At 45.4% G+C, this 12,532-nt stretch overlaps 1 protein-coding gene across 1 annotated transcript in view; it reads left to right on the forward strand.

Moving 5' to 3' along the window:
• Window positions 1-12,532, forward strand: part of ULK2 (unc-51 like autophagy activating kinase 2) — a 252,205-nt gene that overhangs the window by 154,797 nt on the left and 84,876 nt on the right. The gene's annotated exons all lie outside the window — the stretch shown is intronic.

A 12,532-nucleotide genomic window follows, 5' to 3' on the forward strand; every position in this document is an offset into this window, starting at 1 on the left:
GCGGATCGCAGAATAACCAGACAGTAGTCAATTTTGATGAAAATGGTATGACTTTGGCTAATTATGTCTCTCACTTCAGTCCAAAAAGTATAAACAGAGGTACAGTCAAAAAGCATTGTTGGAAGGTACCCAACTCGGACTCACATTCCAGCAGTTATTTGAGGAGGACTTGGAAACACGTTGCTGTTTAACTGGCGTCCAGATCGATTTGTGGAGTATAAATAGTAGTGATTGTCTGAGGGAAGCGGAGTGCAATGGTCTATTGCTGTGGCACCAAAGCTGATACCATTGCTGTTCAGAGATCATTTGGACTATTTTTGTTTGATTCCATCCTTCTTGCCCAAAGCAGTTTCTGAACATGGAAATATTCAGGCCTATCTTGCAGGGTCCACAAATATGGATGCGAGAAGAGTACTGCCAAATTACAAGAAGGTAACAAATCCATTTTGTAAGTCTGACAGGCTGTTTGTCGTCTTTCAGGGACCACCTTAAGGTGAGGCAGCATCCAAGATATTAATAGTGCACTGCATAAAGTTAGTCATTGAAGCTGCTTACATAGATGCAAAGTCATTCCAGAGGGGCTTTGAGCTCACTCAGTATATATTCAGACAACATCTTGGGCAGATGCCTAGGCTAATTTCTCCAGAAGATATCTGCAAGGCAACGATGTGGTCATTGCCACACTTCTTTGTGAAACATTACCAACTTGACATTCTGGCCAGAGCAAAGCAGACTTTGGCAAGGCAGTCATTCAGGGGGCCTTTTCTCCCCTCCCCTTCCCTGTAAAGGACTGCTACATCCCACTGGTAATGACTGGTCTAGCTGCATGCTAAGGAAAAATGTATTCATACTTGTTAATTTCCTTTCCTTGAATTCCTCTAGAATTCCACAATTGCTCTAGAAGACTGCAGGGCTGGGGATTAGGTTTCTTTCTTGTAATTAGCATTTAACTACATATGAATTTGATCAGTATGCTCTACAGAGGTTTCACAGTCTGGATTCTTTGGCAGTAGCAATACGGATGTCACTGGAATAGTTTAGATAGAATCTCTACCTCCATCTACTGATCAGAAGGGGATACAACCACTGTTAATGGACTGGTCTAATTGGTTCATAGACAAAATCGTGCGAGACAACGGCGCGCCGACAACTGAGCGCAAGGTTGACGGTGCGCCGAAGAAAAGCACTATTTTAAAGGGTTCTGACGGGGGGTGTTGGTGGGGAACCCCCCCTACTTTACTTAACAGACATCGCGCTGGCGTTGTGGGGGGTTGTAACCCCCCTCATTAAACTTGAAACCAAACTTTTTGCCTGTTTTTTAGGGAAAAAGTTCAGTTTTAAGTATAATGTGAGGGGTTACAACCCCCCACAACGGCAGCACGATGTCTGTTAAGTAAAGTGGGGTGGTTCCTGTCGGAGCCCTTTAAAATAGTGCTTTTCTTCAGCGCGCTGTCAACCTTGCGCTCAGTTGTCTGCGTGCCATTTAGTTCCGTCACCGGTCTAATTTCCTCAAGGAGAGGACATTAACATGTATGAATGAGTTTCTTAGACAGTTTTCTATTTAGTTATCTCCACAGCAAGGTAAGTCTGATGCAAGGGAAACATTCATCTTTGTGTCCTCTTATCTTTCAGCAGGGTGGCTGCAAGGGCATTTGATGCCCTAGGACGGGGGTCGGCAACCTGCGGCTCCAGAGCCGCATTCGGCTCTTTTCCACCTTTGCTGCGGCTCCGGTAGTGTGTCACGCAGGCATGCACCTTACAAGTCCAGCATCGCGGCGGGAAATAGCCATGCTGAGCAGTGAGCTCAGCACATACACAGATGAAAGCCTTGCTTGCTGATTGGTCCGGCGGCCCCGCCCCGCCGTGCCGCCGGACCAATCAGCAAGCAAGGCTTTCATCTGTGTAGTGCTGAGCTCACTTCTCAGCATGGCTATTTCCCGCCGCGACGCTGGACTTGTAAGGTGCCTGAAAAAGAAATCATCCTGGCCGGGGTCGGTGTCATGCTCCGGAGATCTACAGCCTTCCTATCTCCCTCTCCCTTCTACCTGCTTCCGGCCACATCCCCTGCTCCGCGGCTCTCTTCGGCAACTCAGCAGCAGCGATCGACACAAGCTTCTGACGTCGGGGCCTACCCTCTGCGAGTCCCGCTTGTTTCAACTTCCTTTTTCCACACAGGCGGGACTCGTAGAGGGAAGGCCTCGATGTCGGCAGCTTGTCTTGATCACCGCTGCTGACGAGTTGCTGAAGAGAGCCGCGGAGCAGGGGGGTGTTGCCAGGTGCAGGTAGAAGGGAGAGGGCCAGATGCAGGACTCGTGGGTGAGGGAGCAGAAGAGAGAGAGAAAGAGAGAGGGGAGGGAAGCAAAAGGAAATATTTCATACTGGGCTGGGCCGGAGTGGAGGGAGGGTGGAAAGATTCTAGCTACAGGGTGCAGTAACAAAGGAAAAGGGGGGGAAAGCTGAAAATGGAGATAGTGACACAAAGAAGAGAAAGGGTAAACAGGACCTACTGAATAAGGATAGAGATACAGAGGGGACATGAAGAGGAGGTGAAATAGAGACATAGAAGTAATGCTGAAAAAGTGGGGGGGGGGGAGATAAAGACATTGAAAGGGCAAATGGTGAACATGGCGTAAAGATAAGGACAGAGACAAATGAAGATTCTGAAAAAGTGGTGAGATAGGGATATAGGTGAGATGGACACAAAGAAGGGTGATGCTGGAAAATAGGTGGAATGGTAATTCTGACAGACACAGAAGGGAAATGCTGGATCAAGGAGAGATGGGGCTCAGGCTGGATGGAATGAGGAGAAATGCCTTGTTGGCCCGGAACTTCCTCTCCTACGTCAGAATTGACGTCAGGGAGCGGAATGCTGGTCAGCGCAACACTTCTGCAGGGAAAGCTTGGGACGGCGGTGGCTTGGGGGCTGTTCCCCGATTGCGGTGGCAGCAAACCGAGTGGCTTGGGGGAGGGCACGGAGACAGAAAGAAGGGGGAACAGGGAGACAGAAAGAAAAAGTTGGGGGAGAGAATGAGGTCTGGAGGAGAGGAAACATACAGGAGGCTGAAAGAAAGGAAGAAAGATTGGATGCACAGTCAGAAGAAGAAAGTGCAACCAGAGACTCATGAAATCACCAAATAGCAAAGGTAGGAAAAATGATTTTATTTTCAATTTAGTGATCCTGTATATAGCATTAAGATAAGAAACAATATATGCAGTGTTAGATTTGTTTTATAATGGTTTTGCGGCTCCAAGTTTTTTTTTCTTTTCGAAAACGGGTCCAAGTGGCTCTTTATGTCTTAAAGGTTGCAGACCCCTGCCCTAGGAGAACTTGTCCTTGCACCTCTCCTCAATTAACTTTCAGACCTCTACCCCTTCAAGATTTTGATAATTAAGCTCAACAATCGTGATAATTTAAAATCAATCCTAAAAATAAATTTACCCAGGTAACTGGGCTGTTTGAACATTGCTTGCCCTTCCTGCAGGTTAAAGTACGGTACTCATTGATGGTTCTCAGGTTTGTGTAGCTGTCAGGATCTATTGCTTTCCGTTGATTGCAACTGTGCTTTTATGTCCTATCAGAAGGTGCAGCCTTAGGGGATGTCTAGTTTTGCCTAAGGGCTGGGCCTAAGGGCTGGGCAGTTGGAAGTGGCCTGCTTCCAGAATTACCTTTTCAAAATATGATTGTAATGCATTATTTAACCTGAAGCACACACAACCATCAATCCATTAAGCACAATCAGCAGATTTAGTTAATAAAATCTTCTACTTAGCGATTGGCTGAGTAATCTCCAGCTTTGTCCATGAAAGTTCTCATAATGGCTGTTGAACAAACCTGTTTAAAACATGATGGTCCATTAGTTTGTGGTGTTTTCAGAGCTGCCTTTATGGTTCAGTAGTGAGTTGTGAATATTGTTTTCTAGAGTCCAGTAGTTAATTTCTCCATCCCTTTCCTAGAATGCTGCTGTGCTGCTTGCACAAATCAGAATTCAGCTTTGGAAAGTTGAGTGGTGTAGCTTTATAGGCACGGTGCATATTATAAATTGTCCTTCTTGGCTTTGCTGCATCCCATCTCTTTAGTTTACAAAAGTTTTACCTGCTGGGAAAACCTTGGATCCTATGATGCAACTTCTAAACATATACTAAAAAAAAAAATCTCTTTTCTTTTACAGATACATTCTTTAACCATCCATTCCTTGATCAGGTTTCAACAATCAAAAAGTGTAAGTGCATATAGCATATTTTGTTATATTAGTTTAAGGGTTTACGTGACAAATTGATGTACACTCTTTGCATTATTATGTCACATCCATTATTCTGAGTATCCTGTCTGCCAATGGCTAGTGTGGATAATTTGGAAGATGCTAATGGAGAGATCATTTCTATGTTCGCTCCCAAATGTAAGGTGATAATCACCAATTAAATGATGTGATGATCATGGAAAACTGGCAAACTGCATTAATGTTGCACACAACTGGATGATATAAAAATAAAATACAGTAAATATATTCTGTAAATAGAATTTTATATGATTTTTCTTCCCTTATCTGCTTTTATTTTTTAATGTGGTAAACATAAGGTATATAGAAACTTTATCCCTCCAAAAAGTTAGAAAGTGACATTCTGCTTTGGTTTGAAGGTTCAAATTTGAGTTGTAGATCTGAGTTTATGTGTTCCATCTGCAGCCAACCCTGTGCCAGTGCCCACTTATGCCGGCTCAGCCTCTGGGAGCTCTTGTGGTAGTTCACCATCATGCCGTTTTGCTTCACCTCCAGTAAGTTTATTTTTTTATATAGGGATAAGGGATTGGGATTTGATATACTGCTTGGACAAGGTGTATTAAATGGTACTCAAGCATTTTTCCCTGTCTGTCCTGGTGGGCTCACAGTCTATCTAATGTACCTGGAGCATTAAGTGACTTGCCCAGGGTCACAAGAAGCAGAGCAGGGTTTAAACCTTCCACCTTGGGGTGCTGAGGCTGTAGCTCTAACTACTACATCATTCTCTTCTCATTTTCCATTGCACATTTGTTTCCTTGCAACTCCAATATATTTTAGGGTCTGTTTTATTTGTGGGGTTAATGCTTTCTGGCTCTCTTGTCTGTATGCAGAAATCAAAGAACATTCTACGTCACTGTATTGGGCAGCCTAGTATCTGGCCACTTCCTGCTGTGTTCTTTTTAGCCCACAGAGCTTAGTTAAAAGAGCCTAGTAGCACAACATTACAGAGAAACTTGTAAATTGTACCTAAACAGACCCTTCTCTTCGGAGCAAGTGAGTGAAATATAATTCTGGATCACTGGCCACAAATGGACATAAGAACATAAGAAGTTGCCTCCACTGGGTCAGACCAGAGGTCCATCCCGCCCAGTGGTCCGCTCCCGCGGTGGCCCACCAGGTCCTTTGACCTGTGAAGTGATTTGACCATTTTTATATCCTACCTCTGCTTCTATCTGTACCCCTCAATCCCTTTATCCTTTAGGATCCTATCCAAACCTTCCTTGAACCCCTGTACTGTGGTCTGGCCTATCACAACCTCTGGAAGAGCGTTCCATGCGTCTACCACCCTCTGGGCAAAAAAGAACTTCCTAGCATTTGTTCTGAACCTGTCCCCTTTCAATTTCTCCGAGTGACCCCTAGTGCTTGTGGTTCCCCACAGTTTGAAGAATCTGTCCTTGTCCACTTTCTCTATGCCCTTCAGGATTTTGAAGGTTTCTATCATGTCCCCTCTAAGTCTCCTCTTCTCCAGGGAGAACAGCCCCAGCATTTTTAACCTGTCAGCGTATGAAAAATTTTCCATACCTCTTATCAGTTTTGTCGCTCTTCTCTGGACTCCCTCGAGTACTGCCATGTCTTTCTTGAGGTACGGCGACCAGTACTGGACACAGTATTCCAGGTGCGGGCGCACCATTGCACGATACAGTGGCATGATGACTTCTTTCGTCCTGGTTGTGATACCCTTTTTGATGATGCTCAGCATTCTGTTTGCTTTCTTTGAGGCTGTCGCACACTGCGCCAATGGCTTCAATGTTGCGTCCACCATTACCCCCAGGTCTTTTTCAAGGTCGCTCACCCCTAGCAATATTCCCCCCATTTTATAGCTGAACATCGGGTTCTTTTTCCCTACATGCATGACCTTGCATTTGTCCACATTGAAACTCATTTGCCATTTTTTTGCCCACTCCTCTAGTCTCGTCAGGTCCCTCTGCAGGTCTTCACAATCCTCCTTGGTTTTGACCCTGCTACGGAGTTTGGTGTCATCAGCAAATTTAATGACCTCACATTTCGTCCCCGTCTCCAGGTCGTTGATAAATATATTGAACAGGAGTGGTCCCAACACCGATCCCTGAGGGACTCTGCTCGTGACCCATTGCCAGTCTGAGTAATGCCCTTTTACTCCAACCCTCTGTTTTCTGCCCGCCAGCCAGTGTCTGATCCATCTGTGTACATCCCCTTGCACCCCGTGATTCCACAGCTTCTTAAGCAGTCTTTCGTGAGGTACCTTGTCGAAGGCTTTTTGGAAGTCGAGGTAGATGATGTCTATGGCTTCCCCCTTGTCCATCTGGCTGTTTATTCCCTCAAAGAAGTACAGTAAGTTCGTGAGGCACGACCTACCCTTGCAGAAGCCGTGCTGGCTCGCCTTCAGTTGTCCATTTTTTTCTATGTGCTCGCAGATTGTGTCCTTGACCAGTGCTTCCATCATCTTTCCCGGGACCGAGGTCAAGCTCACCGGCCTGTAGTTTCCCGGATCTCCTCTTGATCCCTTCTTAAAGATGGGCGTGACATTTGCTATTTTCCAGTCCTCTGGGATCTCCCCAGTTTTCAAGGATAGATTACATATTTGGCAAAGTGTTTCCGCATCCTCTCGGCTCGCCTCTAATTGGACCAGCTTTTCATCGTGGTCTCCATTTATGATCTCCTCAGGTTCTGGGATATTGGATATATCCTCTCTCGTGAAGACTGACGAGAAGAACATGTTTAGTCTATCAGCTATCTCTTTTTCCTCTGTTACCACTCCTTTCCTGTCTCCGTCGTCCAATGGTCCCACTTCCTCCCTGGCTGGTTGCTTCCCCTTCACATACCTGAAGAATGGTTTGAAGTTTCTTGCTTCCCCCGCCAGTCTTTCCTCATACTCTCTTTTTGCTTTCCTAACCTCTCGGTGACATTCTTTCTGGTGCCTTTTGTGCTCCTTCTGGTTGTCCCTTGTTGGGTCCTTTTTCCATTTTCTGAAAGATGATTTCTTGTCACTTATCGCCTTTTTTACTGCATTGTTTATCCACGCCGGGTTTTGAGCTCGATTCTTTTTGCACCCTTTTGGACCTTCCTGATATTCTTCTAATGCATGTGTTTGAAGTTTGTCTTTATTTATTTATTTTATAAGTTGCTTTTGGTGCCGCTCCGCTTTACCTTGTTGATAGATTTGTTACTATGATTCACGGGAACAGTAGATAATCCCATGCCTTATTTATGTTCCCTTCTGTTAAGGGCTGTAAAAATAAGAAATATCATGGGCACTACCATGATATTTCCTACCAAGCAGCTCAATTCGATAAAGAATTCCGCCCATTACTGACCAGATCAATATCTTATAAACACTACAGAAAACTTTTCTTATTTCTAAATTTGTAGCTAACTAATTCTTATGTATTGCATTATCTCTGTATTCACTCATAGCATAATCTTTTGTAAACCGCATTAAACTAAGGGTTATATGGTATAGAAATCTGTTATTATGTTATGTTTTAGGTATTTATTTACTGCCTATCAGGTTATCTAAGTGGTTTATAATCATAAGAACATAAGAAGTTGCCTCCATCCTGCCCAGCGGTCCGCTCCCGCGGCGGCCCATCAGGCCCATTGCCTGAGTAGTGGCCTATACCTATCTATACCCTTCAATCCCTTTTTCTTCTAGGAATCTATCCAAACCTTCTTTGAAACCATTTAATGTTTTCTTGTCTACAACAGCCTCTGGAAGCGCGTTCCATGTATCCACCACCCTCTGAGTGAAAAAGAACTTCCTAGCGTTTGTTTTAAACCTGTCCCCTTTCAATTTCTCCGAGTGCCCCCTTGTACTTGTGGTGCCCTTTAATTTGAAAAATCTGTCCCTGTCTACTTTTTCTATGCCCTTCAGGATCTTGAAGGTTTCTATCATGTCTCCTCTAAGTCTCCGCTTTTCCAGGGAGAAAAGTCCCAACTGCTTCAATCTGTCGGTATATGGGAGATTTTCCATTCCCTTTATCAGTTTAGTTGCTCTTCTCTGTACTCCCTCAAGTACTGCCATGTCCTTCTTGAGGTACGGCGACCAGTACTGGACACAGTACTCCAGATGCGGCCGCACCATTGTACGATACAGCGGCATGATGACTTCCTTCATCCTGGTCGTAATACCCTTCTTTATGATACCCAACATTCTGTTTGCTTTCTTTGAGGCTGTGGCGCACTGCGCCGATGCCTTCAGTGTTGCGTCTACCATCACTCCCAGGTCTCTCTCCAGGTTACTGACCCCTAGTGGTGTTCCCCCCATTTTGTATGTGAACATCGGGTTCTTTTTCCCCACGTGCATGACCTTGCATTTTCCTATGTTGAAGCTCATTTGCCATTTTTCGGCCCACTTTTCCAGCTGCGTTAGATCCTTTTGGAGATCTTCGCAGTCTTCCCTGGTTTGAGCCCTGCTGTATAGTTTGGTGTCATCTGCAAATTTAATGACCTCACACTTGGTACCCGTCTCTAGGTCGTTTATGTAGATATTGAACAGGAGCGGTCCCAGCACCGACCCCTGCGGAACTCCACTCGTGACCCCTTTCCAGTCTGAGTAATGGCCCTTTATGCCAACCCTCTGCTTCCTGTTTGCCAGCCAGTTTTTGATCCATCGGTGGACCTCCCCTTGCACGCCGTGGATCCATATTTTCTTAAGCAGTCTCTCGTGTGGTACCTTGTCGAAGGCTTTTTGGAAGTCAAGGTAAATGATGTCTATAGATTCCCCTCTATCCACCTGGCTGTTCACTCCCTCAAAGAAGTACAATAAGTTTGTGAGGCATGACCTGCCCTTGCAGAAGCCATGTTGACTCGTTTTTAGCTGCCCATTTTTTTTCGGTGTGTTCACAGATGCTGTCTTTAATCAGTGCCTCCATCATCTTTCCCGGGACTGAGGTCAGGCTCACCGGCCTGTAGTTTCCTGGGTCGCCCCTTGAGCCCTTCTTGAAGATGGGCGTAACGTTTGCTATTTTCCAATCCTCCGGGATCTCTCCGGTTTTTAAGGATAGGTTGTATATCTGTCGAAGTGGCTCCGCTATTTCGTTTTTTAGTTCCTTGAGTACCCTTGGGTGAATGCCGTCCGGACCTGGCGATCTGTCGCTCTTTAGTCTATCTATCTGCCTGAGTACATCTTCTTGGCTTACCTCTAAATTGACCAGCTTATCATCTTGGTCTCCTATTGCAATCTCCTCGGGTTCCGGAATGTTGGTTGTATTCTCCATCGTGAAGACTGACGTGAAGAACTCATTTAACCTGTCAGCTATCTCTTCCTCTTCTTTTACTACTCCCTTTCTGTCTCCATCATCCAATGGTCCCACTTCTTCTCTTGCCGGTTGCTTCCCCTTGACGTATCTGAAGAACGACTTGAAGTTTGTTGCTTCCTCTGCCAGTCTCTCTTCGTATTCTCTTTTTGCTTTTCTAACCACTCGGTGACACTCTTTCTGGTGTTCTTTGTGCACTTTTTGGTTCTCCTCTGTTTGGTCTTTTTTCCATTTTCTGAACGATGCTTTCTTGTCGCTTATCGCCTTCTTCACTGCATTTGTTATCCACACTGGGTTTTTTGTTCTATTTTTTTTTGCACCCTTTCCTGAACTTGGGGATGCACAGGTTTTGCACTTCGTGCACAGTTCCCTTGAGTAAGGTCCAGGCTTTTTCCACGGATTCCATCTTCCCTATGTTGCCTTTGAGTTTCTTTCCCACCATTTCCCTCATGGCATCATAATTTCCTTTTTTGAAGTTGAGTGCCGTCGTTGTGGTTCTTTTCCCCTTTGATGATCCAATTTCTAGCCTGCACTGGATCGTGTTATGATCGCTGTTACCTAGCGGGGCTAATACTGACACCTCCTTTGCTGGCCCCCCTAGTCCGTTGAAGATTAGGTCAAGAGTGGCGTCACCTCGTGTTGGTTCCATGACCAATTGCTCCATGAAACAGTCCCTCGTGACCTCTAGGAATTTGGTCTCCCTTGCAAAGTTTGAGTGTCCAATACTCCAGTCTATCCCAGGATAGTTGAAGTCCCCCATCACCACCACATTTCCGCTTCTGCATACCTGCCTCAGTTCTGTCTCCAGGTCCTGGTCGATTTCTTCAGGTTGTCCAGGTGGGTGGTAGTACAGACCCAATTTAATGTTTGCCCCAGTTCCTCCCTGTAGCTTAACCCATAATGATTCCAAGCCATCCGCCTGTACTGTTGTTTCCATCCTGGTTGAGGATATGGAGTCTTTTATGTACAGCGCTATTCCTCCACCCTTTTTATGTGCCCTGTCTTTCCTGTATAGTTTGTACCCTGGTATGGCCACATCCCATTGATTGTCCTCAGTCCACCACGTTTCTGTGACTCCAATTGTCTAGGTCCATTTTGCTGGCAGTGATTTCTAGTTCTCCCATTTTGGCCCTCAAGCTCCTAGCATTTGTGTATAGGCAGTTTAAGACCCAGTTTAAGACCCTCTCTTTTTGTTTTCCTCGTGTTTTGGTACTCCTGCAGTCCTCCTCATGGTTTGCTAGCCCCCGAGCTTCATCATCCTCCTGCTGCTGTGTGTCTGTGATGTCCTCAGCCCGTTTCCCCAGCACCTCTTGTTCTCGTAATTCCCACTCAGTCCTGGGCTCTTTTTCACAAAGTCTTTGCCCCTCTGGCTCCTGTTGTTCTGTGTTGGTGCCGCTTACCAGTTCCATTTGTGCCCTCGGTCCCTGCAATGCGTCCTTAGGTCCTTTTTCAAAACATACACACTCAGTCCCAAGTCCGTATCCTTGTCAGGTACTGATGTCCGATGTGTCGAGGTCAGATCAACTATCGGCTTTCCCCTTCTCCTTAGTTTAAAGCCAAGTCTATGATCTCAGGTACTCAAGTATTTTCCCTATCTGTTCCGGTGGGCTTACAATCTATGTAACATACCTGGGGCAATGGAGGATTGAGTGACTTGCTCAGGGTCACAAAAAGCAGCACAGGATTTGAACCCACAACCTCAGGGTGCTGAGGCTGTAGCTCTAACCACTAGGCCAGTGTTTTTCAACCTTTTTTGGGCAAAGGCACACTTGTTTCATGAAAAAAATCACGAGGCACACCACCATTAGAAAATGTTAAAAAATTTAACTCTGTGCCTATATTGACTATATATAAAGTAATTCTCTTGAATAGGAATTAAATAAACACAAAGAAAGTATTTTATAATTACTTTATTATGAAATATTAAGTAAACAGAATAGTGAAAAATTATAAAATACTTTATTCAGTGCGAAACCTGGGCCTGTTTGGCTGAACACAAAGCTGATATTCTGGCTGGAATCGAAGAAAGACACACACGTAGCTCTTTGTCAACAGCCGTTCCCTTCACCGCCCCGTCACCGTCACCGCCATCCCTTTCACCGCCCCGTCACCGCCACTGCCGTCCCATTCACCGCCCCGTCACCGTCCCCGCTGCATCCATATAAGCCTTAGTACTGTAATATTTAGCTTATTCCTTTCTTATAAATCAAAGTTCCTGCTGCTGAACTAGAGAAAGAGATGTTCAGCTGGCAGGGCTTTGTTTATAAATTTTTATCAACACAACTAATATACTATTTTATCCTAAAGCAAAAAATAAATAAATAAATATAATTTTTTTTTCTACCTTTGTTGTCTGGTTTCTGCTTTCCACATCTTCTCATTCAATTCCTTCCATCCACTGTGTGTCTTCTCTCTACGTCTTCCATTTGCTGTTACTGTGCCTCTCCCTCCCCCCCCCCCCCCCCCAATTGGTCTAGCACCCATCTTCTTCCCTCCGCTCCCCCATAGTCTGGCATCTGTCTTCTTCCCACTCTGTCTTCCACATTTCCCTTCGGGGTCTGTTCCTCTCCACCCTCCTTTAATGTCTGTCCTATTCCTTTCCACCACCACCCTTCCCTCCCTCCTTTACCATCTGTTCCTTTCTACTACCCTTCAGCTCCTCTCACGTGGCTTATCTATCTACCTTCCTCCCTCTTATTTTCATGGCACGTTACAATGTAATTTGTGCAAGCCACTGGAGCCTGCGAACTCGGTCCCTGTCCCATCCCCACAAACCATCTTGCTTCTGTGCTCCTATTTTCTCCATTTCTAATATCTCCCCTATGTATCTGTCATTGCCCCCCCCCCCCTGTGTCCATATACCATCCCCATGGCATGTCCCCTTTATGTCTCTGTCCCTATGCCCCATGCACATAATTTCCCCTCTTTCTGTTACCTTCCTGTGTCCAGATTTCCCCTATCTTCCTCTTCCATACCAGTGTGTCTCTTCTTTTCAACCCCATCTAGCTTTTTTCCCTCTTT

This window comes from Geotrypetes seraphini, chromosome 15 (assembly GCF_902459505.1).
Source record: "Geotrypetes seraphini chromosome 15, aGeoSer1.1, whole genome shotgun sequence".
NCBI lineage: Eukaryota > Metazoa > Chordata > Amphibia > Gymnophiona > Dermophiidae > Geotrypetes > Geotrypetes seraphini.